At 44.7% G+C, this 22994-nt stretch overlaps 1 protein-coding gene across 1 annotated transcript in view; it reads left to right on the plus strand.

The window, feature by feature from the left end:
* Positions 1 to 22994, plus strand: part of LOC129707178 (cadherin-22-like) — a gene marked incomplete at its 5' end in the record, with an annotated part of 810235 nt that overhangs the window by 165077 nt on the left and 622164 nt on the right. The window lies entirely within an intron of this gene.

Here is a 22994-nt window from a genome sequence, read left to right on the forward strand (position 1 = left end):
AACATTAAACAAAGCTAAAGTAAACTAAACTAAACGAAACATTACACCCAATATATGGCAATATACCAATCTAATCCCTGATAAGGTTGCAGAATTAGGAAAGGAAGGAGGATAAGTGAAATATCCTTCTTGCTCTTTTGCAGTCCTTGGGATTGAGGGTGATTTGCTTCTACTTCTGTTCTGAGGGTTCAACGGTGGCTGATGAGGTCAGTGCGGGATCCGTAGACTTGTTCTATGGATGGTGCGGTTGGGTGCGTCGTGGGCGAGACGGCACTTTCTTTTCACTGTGAAATATAACAATAAACAGACACATGGAAAACTGAAGTGATCTTTGTGAGGTCATAGGCGTAAAAAGGAGCTGCAGATGCTGGTTTAAACCGAAGATAGACACAAACAAGCTGGAGTAACTCAGCGGGACAGGCGGCATCTCGGGAGAGAAGGAATGGGTGACGTTTCGGGTCGACCATAGTTAATAGGAGAAGAATTAGGCCATTTGGCCCATCAAGTCTACTCTGCCATTCAATCATGGCTGATCATCTCATTCTCCAAACCCCATTCTCTTGCTTCTCCCCATAGCCCCTGATACCCGTACCAATCAAGAATCTATCCACCTCTGTCTTAAAAATATCCATTGACTTGGCCTCCACAGCCTTCTGTGACAAAAAAATTCCACACATTCACCACCATCTGATTAAAGAAATTCCTCTTCATCTCCTTCCTAAAGGAACGTCCATTAATTCTGAGGCTATGACTTTTGGTCCATGACTCTCCCATGAGTGGAAACATCCTCTCCACATTCACTCTATCCAGGCCCTTCACCATTCAGTAAGTTTTAATGAGGTCCCCCCTCGAATAACAATTGCAATCTAGAAGCAATTAGAGAAGTCATCAAATGTTCCAACATTTAGTGGCTGCTAATAAATACTCTTATATCCTGGTAATTAACTGTTCATTAAATGTGCATCGATTACATCACAGTCATTAATCGTTCGGTGAAGTTATCATCATTCAATGACCATGCTAGTGTGATGGCTATTGAAGTCTGTCGGATTTCCTATAAAATTAATTATCCACACATTAAATAAAATGAAATTGTGTGGTGTTGCGATATGAGATGTGTCAGCATTTTTCTTGGTATCATTAATAAGTGACTCAAACATTTTTTAAATATTTTCACCACACTATGGTGAATCTGTGGAATTCTTTGCCACAGAAGGCTGTGGAGGCCAAGTCAGTGGATATTTTTCAAGGCAGAGATAGCTAGATAGATTCTTGATTAGTACGGGTGTCAGAGGTTATGGGGAGAAGGCAGGAGAATGGGGTTTGGAGGGAGAGGTAGACCAGCCATGATTGAATGGTGGAGTAGACATGTTGGGCTGAATGGATTAATTCTACTCCTTTTCCTTATGACCTTATGGCTGCGATGAAGTAAATCAGTGCAAAATACTATTCGGACTCCAAAACACAGGCAGCGGTAGAGCGTAACAGCGCCAAAGATCCAGGTTCGATCCTGACTACAGGTACTGTCCGTACGTTGTCCCCGAGACCTGTGTGGGTTTTCTCCGAGATCAGTTTCCTCCCACATTCCAAAGACGTAGGTATGTGTAAGAAAGAACTGCGGATGCTGGTTAAAATCGAAGGTCTGAAGAAGGGTCTCGACCCGAAATTCCTTCTCTCCAGAGATGCTGCCTTACCCACTGAGTTAATCCAGCATTTTGTGTCTACCTTAGGTTTGTAGGTTACTTGGCTTGGTAATATTGTAGACCATTCCCAGTGTGTGTAGGATAGTGTTAATGTGCGGGGATCACTGGTCAGCATGGAACGTGGTGGGCCGAAGGGCCTGTTTCCGTGCTGTATCTTTAAAATAACTAGAACTTTTCATGAGTGATTCTGATGTCATTGGAATCAGCCCCAGTTTTCAAATATGAATTTATACCTAATTTCTCTTGTTCAATCCACATTACATTGTTTGCTGGAAACAAAGGAAAACAACTTCCCAGTTCTCATAACTAGTGTCTTCAAAACCACAATAAAAACAGACCATGCTGGAACATTCCCCCCCCCCCCCCCCCCCCCCCACCCCCTTCCCCCCACCCACCCCACCCCCCCCGCACACACACACCCTCAAACGTTAGTTTAGGATGGATCCCGACCCGAAATATTATCTAATCGTGTTCTCCAGAGATGCTGCCTGATTTGCTGAGTTACCCCAGCACTTCATGTCATTTGTTGTAAACCAGCATCTGCAGTTCCTTATGTCTTTGGAAGGGCGGCACGGTGGCGCAGCGGTGGATTTGCCGCCTTACAGCGCCAGAGACCTGGGTTTGATCCTGACTATGGGTGTTGTCTGTACGGAGATTGTATGCTCTCCCCATGGCCTGCATGGGTTTTCTCTGAGATGTTCGGTTTTCTCCCTCACTCCAAAGACGTACAGGTTAGTAGGTTCATTGGCTTGGTGTAAATGTAAAATTGTCCCTAGTGTGTGTAGGATGTTGTTAGTATGTGGGGATCGCTGGTCTGCGTGGACTCGGTGGGTCGAAGGGCCTGTTTCAGTTCTGTATCTCTATACTAAACTAACCTAAACTAAATTACTCAGCAGGCCAAGCAGCATCTGTGGAAATAGAAACATAATGAACATATAAGGTCAAAGATTTTTATCAGAACGGGGAAGAGAAGAACACGTTTATTTTAAACTACAGAGAGGAGAAATGGATTGGGCAAAGGCGAATATTGCTGATAGGGTGAAGTTAGGGTTACCATAGGGATAAGCTGAAAATGAGGCATCTGGTCCATGAGTTAGTAAGGGCAGATATGGATTGAAAAGTAAAAAATGGCGGAGCTGTAAGAATGCGAGGTGCAGTCTAACGAAGAGAGAAAGCTGAGCTGGTATCACAGGTGAACGACATCGAGTATGGCTGCCCTGCCAGCAGCTGTTAGTCCTTTCACCCTTTTTTTTAATTTCTAGTGAGACAAAGTGTTTGTTTTGGAGGTCTTCTAGTCTTTTATGTGGTGGGTGGGGGGAGGGGAAGGGGGAAACTTTATTTCCTAGTGCCTACCTGGTCAGAGAGGCAGCTTCCTTGCAGGCTGCTTCTTCGCCCCTTCCTCGTGGCTTACCATAGGACTGGAGCGGCCTTTCCCGTCGGGATCGGCCGGGACTGCAGCTTCGGCGGCAGCACAGCACTGGGACAGGGAGCGGGCGATGCCTTGCCGGGTCGCCGTGCGGTAAGCTCCGGAGTGCTGTGACTGCCGACTCCAACATCCGAGGAGCTGTGGCTGCGGGCGTCCAGCCGCGGGCGGCGCTGGATTTAAGACGCCTGGGATCCGAAATTGCCAGAGTCTGAGCTCCAGCCAGCGCCGCCTGACGGCTTTGGGTGCCACGGTCACCGGGGAGGAAGCGGCCGCTCCAGACATTTCTAAGCCACTGGGGGCAGCGACTGAAGCATCGGGCCGCTGTAGCAGCGACTGCGGAGGCCACAATAGGCCTGACTATGGGTGAACAGGGGATGGGACTGGACTTTGCTGCCTTCCCCCACAGTGGGAACCATTGTGGGGGGATGTTTTTTATGTTGTTAAATTCTTTAATGTTGTGTCTTATCTTTATTCGTGTGCTGCATTGGCAAGTCAAATTTCACTACACCATTTGGTGTATGTGTTAATAAATGTCCTTTGTATCCTTTGTATCCTTTGTAGGAAGGAACTGCAGATTCTGGTTTAAATCGAAGATAGACACTAATAGCTGGAGTAACTCAGCGGGATAGGCAGCATCTCTGGAGAGAACGAATGGGTGACGTTTCGGCACTAGAAATAGAAATCTCACCGTTGCGGAGCTGGCCGAGTCCAGAGTGGGTGGAGCGGTGGTGGAGCGCTGCTGAAGGGTCTTGACCTGAAATGTCACCCATTCTTCCTCTCCAGCGATGCTGCCTGTCCTGCTGAGTTAAGGGACTGCAGATGTTGGTTTACACCAAAGATAGACACAAAATGCTGGAGTAACTGGGATGAAAGTGTTCCTGAGCGTTTTCACACTTCTATACCTTTTGCCTGAGTATTCATTAATTTTGTCCCTTGGAATTATTACCAACATTCCGCACTACAGATGTTAGCCCCATGGCTCAGTATTTACTTGGCTGATGCTTTTGTTCCCACAGTCATCGTGTTTCTCTATCATAGTTATAGTCATACAGCATGGAAACAGGCTCTTCGGCTCAATTTGCCCACACCGGCCAACATGTCCCAGCTACAAGATACAAGATACAAGATACAAGATACAATTTATTTGTCATTTGGACCCCTTGAGGTCCAAACGAAATGACGTTTTTCTGCAGCCATACATTACAAACAAATAGACCCAAGACACAACATAATTTACATAAACATCCATGGAAGGCCAAAAAAACATCTCTCCACTGCCCCCCCCCCCCCCCCCCCCCCCCCCCCCCCCCCGATGTCAGAGTCAAAGTCAAAGTCAAAGCCCCCGGCTGGCGATGGCGATTGTCCCGCGGCCATTAAAGCCACGCCGGGTGATGCAAGGTCGCACACCGGGTCTTGATGTTAGAGCCCCCGGCGTGCGCTCGCAGAGTCCCGCGGCCATTCCAAGCCACGCGGGGCGGTGCTGTAAGGCCCCGCTCCAGGAGCTCTTCAACCCCGCAACTCGGGCAGGAGAAGACGCCGTTGCGGGAGCCCTGAAAAGCGGTTACCCTCCAGGGACCCGCGGGCTCCCGGTGCCGCCGTCCGCCAGACCCGCAGTTGCAGCCTCCGAATCTCCGGAGGTCGGGCCGCAGCAGCGCTCCACCACCGCTCCACCCACTCTGGACTCGGCCAGCTCCGCAACGGTGAGGTGAGTCGTCGGCACCAGAGCCCCCGGTCTTCCCTGTTGGAGGCCGCTCCTCATTGCAGCCCCAACGACAACGGAGACCCGACAAAGAAAAGGTCGGGTCTCCCGTGCAGGGAGAGATTAAAAGTTACCCCCTCCCTCCCACCGCACCCCCACCCCCCCACACACACACACCCCAACAAAAAATAACAAAAACCACATAGAAACATAAACAAAAAATAAAAAAAACGCAGACAGGCTGCAGAGGCCACTGCTGACGAGAGTCGCGCTGCCTACCGCCTACACTGGTCCCAACTGCACAAGTTTGGCCCATATCCCTCCAAACCTGTCCTATCCATGTACATGTCCAACTGTTTCTTAAACATAGGGATAGTCCCTGCCTCAGCTACCTCCCCTGGCAGGTATGCCCCCTTTATGGGTGATTATTGGCAAGCTACGCAAGCAAAGAATTTCACTGTGACTTGTCACGTGCGTCAAGAAAATATTTAATTCAATTCAGTTTGTTCAACACCCATCACCACTTTGTGCGAAAAAGCTACCCCTCAGATTCCTATTAAATCTTTTCCCCTTCACCTTAAACCTATGTCCTCTGGCCCTCAATTCACCTACTCTGGGCAAGGGACTCACGATTGAGGTACATTTAGGTATATATAAAATTCGGAGTGGTATAGATTAGGCAGCCTTGAGGAAACTTCTATTTCAAAGGGAGATAAAATAGATTTTATCATGACATTGATTTAAGGTAAGGGGGCAAGAGATTTAGAGTGGATCTGAGGGGGGGGACAAACTGTGGTGAATACCTGGAATACACTGTTAAAGATAGAGATGGAGGCAGATACAGTGGCATCAGATAAGGAGTATCTAGATGAGCACTCGAATCACCTCGCGATAGAAAACCATGGGGCAAGATATGCAAACCCAGAGATATAATGCTGAGGCCACTTTTTGAATATTGTGAGTAATTTTGTGCACCATATCTGATGAAGGATGTGCTGGCTCTGGAGAGGGTCCAGAGGAGGTTTACAGGAATGATCCCAGGAATGAGTGGGTTAACCTATGATGAACGTTTGACACCACTAGGGCAATACTCTCGAAGAATGAGAGGGGGATATCATTGAAACGTACAGAATAGTGAAAGGCTTGGATAGAGTGGATGTGGAGAGGATGTCTCCACTAGTGGGAGAGTCTAGGCCTAGAGGCCACAGCCTCAGAATAAAGGACATTATTTTAGGAAGGAGATGAGGAAGTACTTCTTTAGTCAGAGGGTGATGAATCTGTGGAATTCTTTGCCACAGAAGGCTGTGGAGGCAAAGTCAGATGATATATTTAAGGCAGAGATAGATAGATGCTTAATTAGTACAGGTGTCAGAGGCTATGGGGAGAAGGCAGGAGAACGGGGTTAAGAAGGAGATAGATCAGCCATGATTGAATGGCAGAGTAGGGCCGAATGGCCTAATTCTACTATCACATGATCTTTTGAAGATGGGGTTAATATGGATGTGTGCCAACTGGTCACTGTGGACATGGTGGGCCGAATGACATGTTTCCATAATGTATGATTCTATAACCACTGTATCACACTGGGACACATGCTATAGTGTAAGTAATAGTGAACTTGCATATTGAACAGTAACTTGCAGTGATTGCACATAGACATTTAAGTGCTAAATCAGGTATTTTCTCTCTCTGGGATGTGGGACATAACAAAGGCAGTCTAACAACAACTACTTATCAAGATAACATTCGTTGAAAATAAGCACACTGAAGGTATCCAAAATATTACGACTTCTTCATTTTGATGCAAACAGACTTTTAGTGCTTCTGCAATTGCAACACCAGCAGACACTTCTGGACAGAAACTTAATTACTGTTTGGAATTTCATTTCTCGCTGCTCATGAACCATTCGTCAGCTTAATTTTTTTGTTCAGTTTAGTTTAGAGATACAGCGCGGAAACAGGCCCTTCGGCCCACCGGGTCCGTGCTGACCAGCAATCCCCGCACATTAACACTATCCTACACCCACCAGGGACAATTTTTACATTAACCAAGCCAATTAACCTCAAACCGGTACGTCTTTGGAGTGTGGGAGGAAACCGAAGATCTCGGAGAAAACCCAAGCAGGTCACAGGGAGAACGTGCAAACTCTGTGCAGACAGCACCCGTAGTCGGGATCGAACCCGGGTCTTCATTTGCTGTAAGGCAGCAACTCTATCGCTGCACCACTATGACCACCTATTAACCTACAGGTTTGCAGGTTAATTAAGACATAGCAGAATTGTTTACTGTGGTGCAAAAGACATATTTTAGGCAGTTATCTGTAACTAACAGCAACTTCCAGGCAATGGCTTCGAGAAACACTGAAGGCCAGTGGTAGAATAAAAAACATCTGGAAATGGACAATTGAAAATAGCCAACCTCTATTTTAGACAATAGACAATAGGTGCAGGAGTAGGCAATTCGGCCCTTCGAGCCAGCACCGCCATTCAATGTGATCATGGCTGATCATCCACAATCAGTACCCCGTTTCAGCCTTCTCCACATCTCCCCCTGACTGCTATTTTTAAGAGCCCTGTCTAGCTCTCTCTTGAAAGCTTCCAGAGAACCTGCCTCCACCACCCTCTGAGGCAGAGAATTCCACAGACTCACCACTCTCTGTGAAAAAGTGTTTCCTCGTCTCTGTTCTAAATGGCTTACTCTTTATTCTTAAACTGTGGCCCCTGGTTCTGGACTCCCCCAACATCGGAAACACGTTTCCTGCCTCTAGCGTATCCAAACCGTTAACGATCTTATATGTTTCAATGAGATGCCCTCTCATCCTTCTAAACTCCAGAGTGTACAAGCCCAGCTGCTCCATTCTCTCAGCATATGACAGTTCCGCCATCCCAGGAATTAACCTTGTGAAACTACGCTGGGCTCCCTCAATAGCAAGAATGTCCTTCCTCAAGTTAGGGGACCAAAACTGCACACAATACTCCAGGTGTGGTATTTTGGTGTAAGGAACACATTTCTAAAGGAACTTAACGAGTCAGGCAGCATTTGTGGAGGGATTTCCTCTTCAGATACTACCTGAGTTCCTCCAGCAGTCGGGTTTTGTTTAAAGTGTTCCAGCATCTCCAGTCTCTTGTGCTTCCATTTTGATGTTGCTTGATCACTGGTATGTGTATTACCAGCAAGCTTAGAAACCATTGTTCACCCGCGGATATAGAAACATAGAAACATAGAAACATAGAAAGTAGGTGCGAGAGCAGACCACCAGGTCCATCGAGCCCGCACCGCCATTCGCTCATGGCTGAACACTAAACAGACACACTTACCCACAAACAGTAGACACAAGACACAGAACACAAGACACTACCCTCCCCTTTATACCGCTATCACCCCTCTCCACCCCAAGAACCTCGTGATCTCCTGGGGGAGGCAAAAAACCGGATAAAAACCCAGGTCCAATTCGGGAAAAAAATCCGGGAAATTCCTCTCCGACCCCAATCTAGGCGATCGACACTTGTCCAGGAGATCACTCAGGTCTTACTATACTAACCATACCTAGGTCCATATCCCTGCCCTCTCCCTGTAGCCCCTTATCCCCTTGGCAGCTAAAAAAACATCTATTTTAGTCTTAAATATATTTAAAGTTTCTGCTTCCACTGCTCCCTGGGGCAGTGAATTCCATAAATTAACCACCCTCTGGGTGAAGAAGTTCTTCCTCATCTCAGTTTTAAAAGAGCCCCCCCTTATTCTGCAACTATGTCCCCTAGTTCTAGTTTCCCCGATCATTGGGAACATCCTCGGTGCATCCACCCGAAGGCCCCTCACGATCTTATATGTTTCAATGAGATCGCCTCTCATTCTTCTAAACTCCAAAGAGTAGAGTTCCAGCCTACTTAACCTTTCCTCATATGTCAATCCCCTCATTGCAGGAATTAATCTTGTAAACCTTCGCTGCACTGCCTCCAGGGCTAGTACATCCTTTCTTAAGTATGGACCCCAGAACTGTACACAGTATTCCAAATGTGGTCTCACTAATACTGTGTACAGCTGCAGCAAGACCTCCGTGTTTTTATACTCAATCCCCCTAGCAATAAAGGCCAAAACTCCATTGGCCTTCCTGATTGCTTGCTGCACCTGCATACTAACTTTCAGTGATTCATGTACTAATACCCCTAGATCCCTTTGCGTTGCATTACAACGCAGCTCCTCCTCATTTAGAAAATAACTTGCCCTATCATTTTTTTTTTCCCAAAGTGAATGACTTCACATTTATTAGTATTAAATTTCATCTGCCAAGTTGTTGCCCACTCACCTAGCTTATCTATATCCTTTTGCAGACTCTTCCTATCCTCCTCATCCCCTACTTTTCCTCCCATTTTTGTATCGTCCGCAAATTTTGATATATTACACTTGGTTCCCTCCTCCAAATCATTTATATAAATTGTGAACAACTGGGGTCCCAGCACCGACCCTTGCGGAACCCTGCTAGTTACCGGTTGCCATCCTGAGTATGAACCATTTATCCCCACTCTCTGCTTCCTATTTGTTAGCCAATCCTCTACCCATGCTAATATATTACCCCCAATCCCATAATTTTTTATTTTTAGCAATAGTCTCTTATGTGGCACCTTGTCAAAAGCCTTTTGGAAGTCCAAGTATACCACATCCACCGGTTCCCCTTTATCCACCCGGGTTGTTACTTCTTCAAAGAATTCGAGCAGATTCGTTAAACAGGACTTCCCCTTCACAAAACCATGCTGGTTCTGTCCGATGAAGTCATGTTTATCCAAGTGCCCCGTTAGTGTTTCTTTAATAATTGTCTCTAACATTTTACCCACCACCGATGTTAGACTAACCGGTCTATAGTCACCCGCCTTCTGTTTACTTCCTTTTTTAAATATAGGTGTTACATTGGCCATTTTCCAATCCACTGGGACCGTTCCTGCCTCCAGGGAGTTTTGGAAAATTATCACCAATGCATCCACAATCCCCACCGCTATCTCCCTCAAGACCCTTGGATGTAATCCATCAGGCCCAGGGGATTTATCCTCCTTCAGTCTCATTAATTTCCCTAATACCACCTCCTTGGTGATCTTAATAGTATTTAGCTCCTCCATTCCTACCGCCCCCTGTTTATCCAGCGTTGGAATATTTTTTGTGTCTTCTATGGTGAAGACTGATACAAAATACTCGTTTAATGCCTTTGCCATTTCCATGTTCCCCACCAACAACTCTCCAGTCTCACCCTCCAATGGACCAACGTTCACCTTAGCCACCCTTTTTCTTTTTATATAGCTATAAAAACTCTTACTATTAGTTTTTATGTTGTTCGCTAAATTCCTTTCATAGTCTATTTTCCCCGTCTTAATTAATCTCTTAGTTATTTTTTGCTGACCTTTAAATGCTTCCCAATCCTCTACCCTCCCACTATCTCTGGCTACCTTATATGCCCTTGCCTTCAGCCGAATACTATCCTTTATAGTTTTACTGAGCCATGGCTGACTGTTCTTACCCTTACCCCTTTTTTTTCTTCATAGGAATAAATTTTTCTTGAAGGTTATACAGTATACCCTTAAACGTACACCACTGCTCATGTACCGTCTTATTCTTGAGTCTGCTATCCCAGCCAACTTTGATCAGCTCAGTCCTCATACCTTCATAATCCCCCTTATTTAGACTAAGCACCCAAGCCTGAGTTTCAACCTGCTCCCCTTCTATTTGAATATGGAATTCGACCATATTGTGGTCACTTGTTCCCAACGAGTCCCTAACTATGACATTTTTAATTAATCCTGCTTCATTACACAGGACCAGATCCAAGATTGCCTCCCCCCTTGTCGGTTCTGTGACATACTGTTCTAGGAACCCGTCTCTAATACATTCTATAAACTCTTCCTCTAGTCTACCCTGCCCAGTTTGGTTTGCCCAATTAATATGAAAATTGAAGTCCCCCATGATTACAGCAGTTCCCTTTTTACATGCGTCAACTATTTGCAGATTTATGTTCTGACTAACAGCGTCACAGCTATTTGGAGGTCTATAAATTACACCCACTAGTGTTTTTTTCCCCTTATTATTCTCTATCTGTACCCAAGCTGTTTCACTATCCTGATCCTTCAACGCAATATCCTTCCTCTCTATTGCCGTTATTCCCTCCCTTATTAAAAGGGCCACCCCTCCTCCCTTTCTTTCCTGTCTATCTTTCCTAATTGTCGAGTACCCCTCTATATTTAACTCCCAGTCCTGATCCCCTTGCAGCCATGTCTCCGTAATGGCCACGATATCATAACTATATATACTTAATTGCACCGTTAATTCATTTATCTTATTACGAATACTCCGTGCATTTAGATAAAGCACTTTCAGATGATTTTTACTACCCTTCCTTTCCGTTTTTGCCCCTTTTACATCTAAAGCTTTATCTTCACACATTCTGTCTCCTGTCACATTTTGACTTTCCGCTTCCCCACTGATACCCTGCTCTATTTCCTCTACCCCTGCCGTTATTACCCCCCTTGATACCTCCCCCCCACTACTTAGTTTAAAGACCTCTCTACTGCCCTAGTTATATGATTTGCCAGGACCCCAGTCCCAGCACCGTTCAGGTGAAGTCCGTCCTTACAGAACAGATCCCCCCTGTCCCAGTACTGGTGCCAGTGGCCCAAGAAACCAAACCCATTATTCCCACACCAGTCTTAAAGAGTTAATTGTTGACCACCTTTCTGAAAGGGAATTTTACATAACCAATTGGCTTATAGATCACTTCAGTGGGGCCATTAAAAATCAATTAGTTTGTAGTGAACTGAAGCATAGTTATGCCTTGGTTAATGAGTATAGCAAGGTTTCTTACCTAGAAAACAACAATGATAAAGTGTTTAAGAAGGAACTGCAGATACTGGAAAATCGAAGGTAGACAAAAAATGCTGGAGAAACTCAGCGGGTGAAGCAGCATCTATGGAGCGAAGGAAATGGGTGACATTTTGGGTCGAGACCCTTCTTCAGACAACAATGATTACGACTATTCATAGTTCCTTTCCACTTTGGGATTTGAATTTACAGTGTCCTGGATCATGTTTAGTGTTTAGTTTAGTTTAGAGATACAGCACGGAAACAGGCACTTCCGCCCACCGAGTCCTCATCGACCAGCGATCCCTGCACATTAACACTATCTTACACTCACTAGGGACGATTGACATTCAATTAGCCTACAAACCTGCACGTCTTTGGAGTGTGGGAGGAAACCGAAGATCTCGGAGAAAACCCATGTGGTCACGGCGAGACCACTCCGTTCAAACTCCGTACAATCAACCCCCCGTAGTCGGGATAAAACCAGGTCTCTGGCAGCAACTCTACCACTGAGCCACCGTGCCACCAGTCAGTAAAGGGCCAGTCCCACTTTCACAAACTAATTCACAACCTTTTTTACTCGTGGACATTTTTCATCAGGCTAGAAAATCGCCCCGACCTACTTGATGCCACGAGTACCTACGACTAGCATCATGACCTACCTACAACCTACCTACGACCTTCTACGATCTTGTGACGACCATGCTGCGAGTATGTCAAGGGCAAACTCGGCAGAGGTCGTGAATTAGGTCGTGAAAGTGGCACAAGCCCATTATTCAGCCTCTGCACTTTCATACTGCTATTACCTAAATCTATTTCATTGGCTTTTACAAAATAAAACACACTCTCAGGATTTATTGGTGTAAAGCCCCTGTCCCACTTACGTGTCCTTGGCACGCTAATTATGCGATCTCGTGGTCGCGTTGAGGCACAACGGTCCTGCGAAGGTCGCGCGCAACTTCATGTGTCCGCACAGGCGTCTGGAGCGCGTGACATCATTTGAAGATGGACACACAATGCTGGAGTAACTCAGCGGGACCGGCAGCATCTCTGGAGAGAAGGAATGGGTGATGTTCCCGGTCGAGACTCTTCTTCAGTCTGAAAGAAGGGTCTTGACCCGAAACGTCACCCATTCCCTCTCTCCAGAGATGCTGCCGGTCCCGCTGAGTTACTCCAGCATTTTGTGTCCATCTTCAATTTTCTTGGCCCCGCTCTGGGTGTAGAAGTGGAGGCGGATCCGGACCGCAACGGCCGTGAGCCCCAGGCCGAGCTCGGTGATCGTTTACCTGCTTCTGCTTCTGTTGGAGGTGAGACATTGCATCGCGCGAGGGTCTTGGGCCTGTCCCACTTTGGATGTCAGTTACGCGACAGGCCGGTGGTGCGCAGATATTTAGTTCGCTACAAAATTTCGTAATGCCGCGCGATATCGCGCACAACTCCGCGCTTCGCAGTGAGACTGGCCCCGCGTGGCCACACGATGGCCATGTGCCTCAACGCGACAATGAGGTCGCGTAATTTGCATGCCAAGTACACGTAAGTGGGACAGGGCCTTAAGTAACTATTCCTCCTACATCACATTACCCTAGACTAACTATTGTCTGTATTTCACCCACTTTACTATTAACATGACTTTGCTAAAGTTTTTATGGTGGTAAAATAAATTAAGTTGCATGTATTTGTTATTTATTTTTAAGTGTGGGTTGTGGAACCACTGGTAATGTAAGCACATGCCTTCCATGAAGAACCCCAATTTTGCTGTAGTGGTTTTAACCCCATGTTGAGCCAGGAAGGACAAACAGTGGCTGTCCCAAAACAGTGTGGTCCCAGTTCCCCTTCGATGCTGATTCTATGCGGTCCTGGCATGCAGATGGTCTGAGGAATTTACAGGTGATCCGTTACAGGAAATGTTCAATTTTCCAAGTGACATTGAATAACCCCAAAATGGTCATTTTGCTTTTGAAAAAGAAAACTATTTCATTGTGCGGAGCTGCAAAAAGGTTATGCAATTTGATTTCCGGCCTGAAATCTTTGCATCCATAATAACTCTGTCAAAGCAAGCCAGTTAGAATCCTGATCAAATTTTCTAATCCCAGCAACTCCTGTCACAGAATCGTAGAATGGCACAGCATCTAAACAGGCCATTCGGCCCGCACCGGCCAACATGATCCAGCTACACTAGCCCCACCTGCTTGCGTTAGGTCCATATCCCTCCAAACCTGTCCTGTCCATGTACCTGTCTAACAGTTTCTTGGGATAGTCCCAGTCTCAACTACCTCCTCTGGGAAGGGTTTCGGCCCGAAACGTTGCCTATTTCCTTCGCTCCATAGATGCTGCTGCACCCGCTGAGTTTCTCCAGCATTTTTGTGTACCTCCTCTGGCAGCTTGTTCCATACACCCACTGTGTGAAAAAGTTACCACTCAGATTCCTATTAAATCTTTTCCCCTTCACCTAAACCCAGTCCTCTGGTCCTCGATTCACCTACTCTGAGCTAGAGACTGAGTGTGTCTGTAGGACTGACTGAATCCCACAACAGAAACATAGAACGAACGACACCTAGCTGAGCCAGACGCCTTGTCTCACGTTTATTCCAGAAGCCCCTTTTACTTACATTCTCACCAATCATAACCCGTGTGCAGATAAGGCCAATTAGTGCGTCTGACCTTGGACTTTGTTATTGAGCTCTCGTGCCTGGACCTTCTCGTGAGGCTACTGACGAGTTACCAGCGGTGACAGGCTGCATGCAAAACCAACGTGGGTGTGTAGGTGCCACATACCTACCTGATCTATTCCTCTCATGATTTTATACACCACAATAAGATCACCCGTCATCCTCTTGCGTTCCAAGGAGGAGAGACCCAGCCTACTCAAGCCTTTCGCTCACACCCTCCAGTCCTGGCAACATCCTCATAAAAAGGAAGGATCCTGCTGCTAATGCTAATGTTTCCCTCTATTTTAAATACACAGCACGGTGCGTTTTATGGTGTTTTTTGCTCCAGTGTTTGAGTTAATCAAACAGGGGCCCGCGGATTCGGTGATTTGATAAGTGGGGGGGGGGGGGGGAGGATAACTGAGCGATCATATGGTCACCATCCTCGGGGGTACATGTAAGAATATATTATGAAAATGAGATGAGGATAAATATAAATAATATATATGAATATTGGATTAATATTTATAGTTTTTTATAATATATGATTATTATAGTAATAGTTCGATTAGTTAATATATTAATTTTATTTAAAATTGTATTTTATATTTCTATTATATATAAGAATTTATATGATTTTGAATAAATTATTATAATATATTAAGTACTAATATTCTATGAGCGCGCAGATTTTATTTTTTATTTCCCTTATTATAGAATATAGCATTGCGTTTTATTGCTATAATTTTTATATTTGTGATAGTGACGGATTAGATTATTATTGACCATCTAATAAATAGCTGTGGATTTTGTGATTACAGTCAAATTATCCTCCACATATAATTAAATAAAATATATGCGGCCGCGCCTCTATATGTGTAAATATATGGTCTATAGATAAATAAATGATCATAATATTATAAAACAGGTCCTCGGATTAAATATACGCCTGCGTGCCGGATAGACTTATATAATCGGGTTGATAAATCTGAGCATTATAAAATATGACACACTGGATAGTGCTGGAATTATTAAATAAAAAGATATTAATAATTATTGGATTGCCGCCATGACGATGGATTGATATGATTATTCTTAGATTTGTATTGAATTATGATGAATAAGAAAACCATGAGCATATATATATATAATTGCTGGATAGTAATAGTGTACAATATTCTCACTATCATGTGCTCTTATAGTTCCCACCTCTGTCCGATCTACCACACATAGTAGATATGAGTGTTGATATAGATTATAGATTAATAGATTATAATATGATAATAATAAAATAATACCGGCCCTCTACAACACTTCGTCGGCAGCTCTGGATTTTGGAGTAATAAAAGATTATATTAGATATTTAATTTTAGATTATACATACCATGTAAATAATATAGTGGGAGAATTTATATTATACTCCCGTTAGAAGAGATATATCTCGGCTGTGATTTTATATTATATAGATATATGCGCTTGTAAATTATATTTTTAAATTAATGATATTGTTTGATTGATATAAATTTAATATTTTTGATATAAATTTCATAATATAATAACAGGATTTATTTTGTTTATCGGATATGATGTATTTAATAAATATAGTATGGCTATATTTTGACCGTGATATAACGTTACATATTGAATTAGAGTAATGATTTGGCTATGGTGTAATATTTTTTTATATTTTATGTCCCTATAAAAATATGTAAAAAAATTTATAATAATATAATAAAAATAGATTTATATAAATATAATGATAAATTAATCGGGGTGTCTTATAATATATTCATCTACACTAATCACTGTTGATATAAGCTGCGCTAGGGGTACATATCTATAAAACGCGCATACAATAGATGAATTAAGATAAATAAAGAAGTCTAGCGGTAATATTCACAACATGCAATAGTCACATTGCATATATATTAAATTCTTTATCTATGGGGAAATATCTATTTGGTATATAATAATAAGAAATTTATATATATAAAATTTAAATAATATACAGTTTTAGATTAACTTAATAATTTATTAAAATATTATAGATTTTTGTTATCTGGCTATAAAATAATTATCCTCCAAAATAAGACTTACAAATATAAATATATATATAATTGAAATAATATAATAATATAATAATTAAAAATAAATAAAATTAAATTCGCTATATATAACCTAATATATATTAAAATTGATAAAATATATTATTATTGTTTTTAATCTTAATTATATAAATATTATTGATATTTTATATTAGTAATAATTTATATTATTTCTCGACACTTCCAAATAATATATTAATTATTTATATTTATAAGAGTATAATGCATAATAATAAACCCGCAACTATCAGGCCTATTACTATCTCTCTATCTTTAATGAATTATATAGTTTCTGTTCTTCACTCTGGGCTATGGGGGAAATGCAGGCTAACCCCCCAACTCTCAGGCCGACTCTCTCTCTCTCTCTCTCTCTCTCTCTCTAGGGGCCGACTCTCACTCTCTCTAGAGCCGCACCCTCTCTCCCTCCCTTCCGCTCGGCAGCGCTTCGTTCACTGCCCCATATCTCGGCTGTGAACCGCGCTGTGATTGAGCGGCCTTTGACCAGAGGGGAGGGTGGGTTTTGGGGGGCAGTCGGTTTCCTCCACAGCTAATCATGGTTTTGCCGCGCTCACTGTGTGCTTGTTCTGAGATTCTGGATGGCGGAGGTCCTCGGAAAAATACGCCTGCGGGCCGGATAATTTCGGGTTATGAAGCATGTCTCGCCAAAACAGTGGATGGGCTGCAGCTCTTCTCCCCAGCCCCCCCCTCCCCCCCCCGGTTCTGCGGCCCATGTAAACACATGCTTCTAACCTCACCTGGCTACCAGTTCTAGCATCTAGTTTTTAAGAAGGAACTGCAGATGCTGGAAAATCGAAGGTACACAAAAATGCTGGAGATACTCAGCGGGTGCAGCAGCATCTATGGAGCGAAGGAAATAGGCAACGTTTCGGGCCAAACCCCTTCTTCAGACTGATGGGGGGGGGGGGGGGGGGGGGGGGGGGAGAACGGGGAGAAGAAAGGAAAAAGGAGGCACAAAAATGCTGGAGAAACTCAGCGGGTGCAGCAGCATCTAAATTGATACCCATTTATCACTGAAATGACAGTCAGAAAAATATTTGTTACCATTTGCTCAAAACACTGCAACACATTGAAACCCACCTTCCATCCTGAAAAAGCCTTAATATTTCAGAGGCTGTAAATAATTTAACCATTCATTCACTTTGGTGTCATTTTGCTTAAAGTGCTTGCTCTGTATTAGTGGCACAGACTTCCTGAGGAACAGTGTCCAGGAATGAACACACGACAATCGAACGAGGACTGACTGCTAGTTTGTCTAATTATAGAATAGCACGGCATCGGGTCGCCCTTTTGAGATGAAGGCCAACATTCCATAACCTTTGTGATAGTTTAGTGTAGTTTAGTTTAGAGATACAGAGTGGAAACAGGCCCTTCGGCCCACCGAGTCCGCACTGACCAGCGATCCCTGCACATTAACACAACCCTGCACATACTGGGGACAATTTACATTTATACCAAGCCAATTAATCTACAAACCTGTGCATCTTTGGAGTATGGGAGGAAACCGAAAATCTCAGAGAAGACCCATGTGGTCAGGGGGAGAACGTACAAACTCCGTACAAACAGCACTCGTAGTCAGGATCGATCCTGGGTCTCTGGCGCTGCAAGCACTGTAAGGCAGCAAACCTTCTGTTGCACCACCTTTCTTCATCGCTACAGAATAATCGGATTATTGCTCTTTATTCACAGTATCTTGCTTTTCTTGGAGGATATTTACCGATGAAAATATATAAATGGAACAGGTATTCTCTCTTGAAGTAGTCTACAAAATCAATGTGATTTAAAAAAAAATATCCCTTGTAAACCTTCAAAGACGTACAGGTTTGTAGGTCAGTTGGCTTGGTAAAATTGTAAATTGTCCCTAGTGTGTGTGGGATATTGTTAGTGTTAGTGCGATCGCTGGTCGGCACGGACTCGGTGGGCTGAAGGGCATGATTCTGTGCTGTATCTCTAAACTAAACTAAACTAAGCTGCGCTAGGTACACAAAATTGCTGGAGAAACTCAGCGGGTGCAGCAGCATCTATGGAGTGAAGGAAATAGGCGACGTTTCGGGCCGAAACCCTTCTTCAGACGCTAGAGTCAGTAATAAACATCAAAATCTAAACCTGTACTATTGCATTTTAAGTTAGATTCTGCCTTCCAGTGATTGAATGAGCAAAACATGTTCCTGTCTGGGTGAGATAAAAATTGCCTTCTTCACAATCCATGAAAGATTTGGCAATGCTGCGAGGTAAAGCATGCACATGTTACATGAGGAACTGATTGCAAGAGAGCACAATTTTGTCGGAATATCGGCATAGCCAGAGTTAGAGAGGAAAAAATAAAAACAGTAACATTGAAAATATTCGCAATTTGGAGAAATAGCCACTGATAAATGTCTGTCGCAGGCAGTGGTTGGCACCATTAGACCAGAAATCTGCAGCACATTAGCAGGTGCCACCTGAATCACCCCAGGTAAGATCAAGGCAAATGCTTGGTGCAGAAAGAATATTGTGGCACTGTGCATTGGATTACACAGCAGAGACTTGACAAGAATGAAAAGGTGGCTCCTAAAGGTGATTGTTTTCAAGGCTTTGTGAGATATTCCTCACAGAAGTAATAGGATGTGGTCTCAATCGGCTTTGCATGTATATTGTCTGTGACGTTGTGAAACAAATGTTTCGAGGTGACTCGGCTGATAGAGTCTAATGCCACTGTCCCACTTAGGAAACCTGAACGGAAACCTCTGGAGACTTTGCGCCCCACCCAAGGTTTCCGTGCGGTTCCCGGAGGTTGCAGGTGGTTGTCGGAGGTTGCAGGTAGTGGAAGCAGGTTAGGGAGACTGACAAAAACCTCCGGGAACCCCCGGGAACCGCATGGAAACCTTGGGTGGGGCGCAAAGTCTCCAGAGGTTTTTGTTCAGGTTTCCTAAGTGGGACAGATGCATATTGCTTCATTTGAGCAATCTTCCTTCCCGGCCGATGTTGAGAACAAAGACCCACGTGCGGCGCCAGGCCTGGTTCGCCGCAGTGTAGAAGGGCCCAGCGGACCGCTGCCTGCAGGGGGAAGCTGAGAAGCCCCGAATACCGGAGAGTTGAGTAGGACGGAGCCGATGGGGGCGACGGACGCAAGCAGTGAGCCGGTGTGAGAGTGACCAGGGATTTGCCGCGAGCGCCTCCAGGGCCGGCTGCAGGAGGCGTCCCTGGGATACAGCGGCGGACGGTCGGGCGAGGAGAGGGACGTTGGCTCAGGGGCCTGCAGCAGCCTGGGGCTTACCTGGATCGGGGGCACCCCAGTACATCCAGCATGTGGACCCGACTTTGGACTTTCTCCTTGTAAACAGCACCAAAATATGGCGACTGTGTGTTTGTGGGTTGTGCAAAAGAATCTCACGTGACAGTAAAACCCATTGCAAATTTCTTCCTTGTTCTTTTTAAGCTCCAAATGTACAACCCTACCTGCTCATCCACCTCTATACATTCCCACTCTGCTGTTATTTCACTATCCAAGATTCCAGCTCAGTGCTTCACCAACACTATCATTATTTATCGCTGCCTAATGTACCTCATCATCAGCTTGAACCTCTGTGAAGCTGCGATGGTGTTCCACACTAATGGCCTCACCTCTTTGCCAAATGTCTCTAATTTAATTTTGTGTCTGGAGGGAGGCTTTGATTGATACGGTAATCAGGACAAGGTTAGTAAAGTTTAGTAACTTCTGTAAACTGTAAACTTCAGTATAACTGGACTGGTCCAGAAGCGCTGAGGCCCTGTACAAGAAGGGAAGAGCCGGCTGTACTTTTATGAGAAGACCCCGTTCCTTCAACATCTGCAGTAAGATGCTGCAGATGTTCTACAAAGCGGTGGTAGACAGTGTCATCTTCTTCACTGCCGTGTGCTGGGGCAGCAGAGCGGAGGCCACGGAGGGCAATAGGAAACTCATCAGGAAGGATGACTCTGTCCTGGGGGCAGACTTGGATTCATGGGAGGTTGGTCTTGAAAGAGAGGATGTTCCTCAAACTGCGGAGCATCTTGGACAATACAGCTCACCCCCTCCATGACACACTGGTCAACCTGAGGAGCACCTTCAGCAACAGACTGGTTCCACCAAGATGCAGCACAGAACGCCACAGGATATCATTCTTCCCTGTGGCTATCAAACTGTACAACTTCTCTCCCTTCTGCTGTGGGTAGACACAGACTGACTCCCCTCCCTCCCCCGCCACAATCTTTGCACATCCCCAATCCTTTCCACCCGTCACTTTAATTTCATGTTTCATGTAAATTGTGTTTTATGAATGTTGGCAGATCAATTTCTCTCCTGGGATAAATAAAGTCCTATAATATCGTATCGTAAACTTATGTGTTTTGATATAAAACACATTGTCTGACTGTGTAACAAAAATATGTCACAGATTCTACAGTGTCGGTGGAACTTTGGATGTTGTTTATGAAGGCAAACAGCACAAGATGAACTGTGAACAAAACATCATTGATAGAAGAGGAAGGAACTGCATTTGCTTGTTCAGACCAAACGTGTATGAAGGAACTGCAGATGCAGGTTTAGACAAAATATATAGGAAGGTTCTCAACCAGAAACATCACCTATTCCTTTTCTCCAGAGATGATGAGTTACTCCAGCTTTTTGTGTCTATCATCATTTAATGAAGGTAGTCAGCTCCCAATCAAGGGCATCTACACCATCTACACTAAGTTTGCTCCATTTTTAAAGATACACTTCATTTGTGCTGCACTGCTTTCTGTTTTTTTTAAAAATAAGTTATAAACATATAAAAATGATTCAAATTATACCATTATAAAATACGCCTTTATTCCTGCGACCAAAATGCATGACTCCACATTTTGCTCCAGTTGTGAAGGGAAATGTTGAACGGGGAGGAGAGAGGAATCCGTATCTGGTGGTGAATCTTTAAGTTCAGTGTCATTTATTGTCACATGCACCAATTGGTACAGTGAGATTTGAATTACCATACAGCCATACGAATAAAAAGAACACAATACACGATAGAGTTTCACATGAAACACAGCGGAATCAACGTTTCCCACTGTGAGGGAAGGCAATAAAGTTCAGTCAACTTCCTCTTTGTTCACCCTTAGTCGGGGTCTTGAGCCCTCCGCAGTCGCCACTACGGGTGGCCCGATGTTTCAGGCCCTCTCACCGGAATGGCCGGAGCTCCGGCGTAGGAACGGAAGAAAACTCTCAACGGCTTAGAGTTTCCGAATCGACCACTTCCTACCGGAGACCGCGGCTTCCAAAGTCCACCGGCCGAGCTGGGCGAAGATTCAACACTGGCGACCCTCGGCTAAAGATCCCAGGACGCCGCGATGTTATAGTCAGTGCTGCCCGTGGCTAGAGGTTCCGCTAACCACAGCTCCACGGTGTTAAACAGCAGGGCCAACACTCCAGAGCTCCAACAGGCAATCCCCGGTAAGGCATCGCCCCGCCCCGCTCCGCGATGAAATCCAGTGCTGCGCCGCTGCTGAAGTTCTGGCCAGTCACCGGCAGGAAAGGCCACGCCAATCCAGATGGTAGGCCGCGAGGTGGGGGGGGGGGCGAAGATGTGACTCATAGAAAGACGAATCCTCGATCAGGAAGTGACTGTGAAACCGTTTCCCCTATTTCCCCCCCCCCCCCCCCCCCCCACCTCCCCCACATAAGAAAGATTAACAGACCTCCAAAAACATACTTTAAGATAGACTAAAAATAATAAAAAGTGAAAGGACGGACAAACTGCTGATGAGGCTGCTGCGTGCGGCGCCACCCGATGATGATTTGAAAGATGACAGAAAAGGAGGATTACCTACAGAGGATAGACACAAAAAGGTGGAGAATCTCAGTGGGTCAGACAGCATCTCTGGACAGAATGAATGCTTGACATTTCAGGTTGTGAACCTTCCTCCGACTGAGTCAGGCGAGTGGGAGATATAGAGATAAGGAAGTGTTAGGTGTGAAAACGAGACAAAGGGGATGGAGATCACGGAAAATGTAGATTCGATCATTGTTAGCTTGGAGAAGGTAACAACGAAGCAAACAGAGATAGAATTTAATCGAGGACAGTCTGACTGATGGGAGAACTGGGAATGGGGAGGGATGGAGAGAGAGGGAAGCAAGGGTTACTTGAAGTTTGATAAGTCAATATTCATACCACTGGGGTGTAAGCTGCCCAAGCGAAATATGAGTTGCTGTTCCTCCAATTTGCGTTTGGCCTCACTCCGACAATGGAGGAGGCCCAGGACAGAAAGGTCCAGGCAGACTGAGTGAAGGTGTTCAGCGAAATGATTGCCCTGGAAGAGCCGATATAGTAGGTGAGGTTGTAGGAGGTGCAAGTGAATCTCTGCCCCGCCTGAAAGGACTGTCGGGGTACCTGGACAGAGTCGAGGACAGATGTTACATTTCCTGCGATTGGAGGGGAAAGTCCCTGGGAAGGGGTTGGTTTGAGTGGGAAAGGTTGTGTGAACCAGGACACTGCAGAGGGAATGGTGAATTTTGTTCAATTGTGTTGTAATTTTATATTCAATTGGTTTGTGTTTAATTTGTGTCAGTCAGCAATAGAAAG

Source organism: Leucoraja erinacea, chromosome 21, assembly GCF_028641065.1.
Source record: "Leucoraja erinacea ecotype New England chromosome 21, Leri_hhj_1, whole genome shotgun sequence".
Lineage (NCBI taxonomy): Eukaryota > Metazoa > Chordata > Chondrichthyes > Rajiformes > Rajidae > Leucoraja > Leucoraja erinaceus.